Here is a 753-nt window from a genome sequence, read left to right on the forward strand (position 1 = left end):
TTTTTTTTTTAATAAAAGCCTTTCTGCAGTAGATTCAACCCAGAAAAACCCTGCTCAGCCTGTGGATTGCAGTGCAGGTATGAGCCAAATACATGGCAAAAAGGAGATAAACGCCGTGTCCTCCTGCATGGCCACAGGAGACAAATTCCCCATTTAGAAAGCCAATAAAAATGTATTTCTTTTAGAACAACTGCATTCACGGCACATTGTTTCTCTGAGAAAAATATGTTAGTGACTTTGAACTCCTCCAATGCCATCCAGAACATATTTTTTTTCCCCAAAGTGTCTCGAAAGTAGCAAAAATTACGAAAGAATTAATGACTGTTAACGGCTGAAACAGATGGTCTGCTGTGAGTCCCACAGCCTCATGCAACTGTGAGTCAAGCCATTTTTCAAAATGGTGAAGAAAGAAAAGTAATTTTAAAAAAAATCAATTTCCAAGGCTACCAGGCTTCCAGAATTCGGCTTCCAAAATTCCACTCGGACTTCCCAGGCGGAGGCAGCAGGAAAGGAGGGCTCGGCTCGGTCGGGCCCCACCTTTGGCTGCAGCCCGGGGTCCCTTTGCCCTCCCGGGAGATGCTCAGGGATTGTCCGCGCTCAGCAGCGCCTGGGGCGGGTTCTGCTCCAGGGTCAGAGCCAGCATCCCCCCCGCACCCGCGGTGTGCCACGGCCAGCCCGGGGGCAGCAGCGTCCCCCATCCTTCCCTCCATCCCTCCCTCCATCCCTCCCTCCATCCATCCCTCCTTCCATCCC

This window comes from Geospiza fortis, unplaced genomic scaffold (assembly GCF_000277835.1).
Source record: "Geospiza fortis unplaced genomic scaffold, GeoFor_1.0 scaffold59, whole genome shotgun sequence".
Classification (NCBI taxonomy): domain Eukaryota; kingdom Metazoa; phylum Chordata; class Aves; order Passeriformes; family Thraupidae; genus Geospiza; species Geospiza fortis.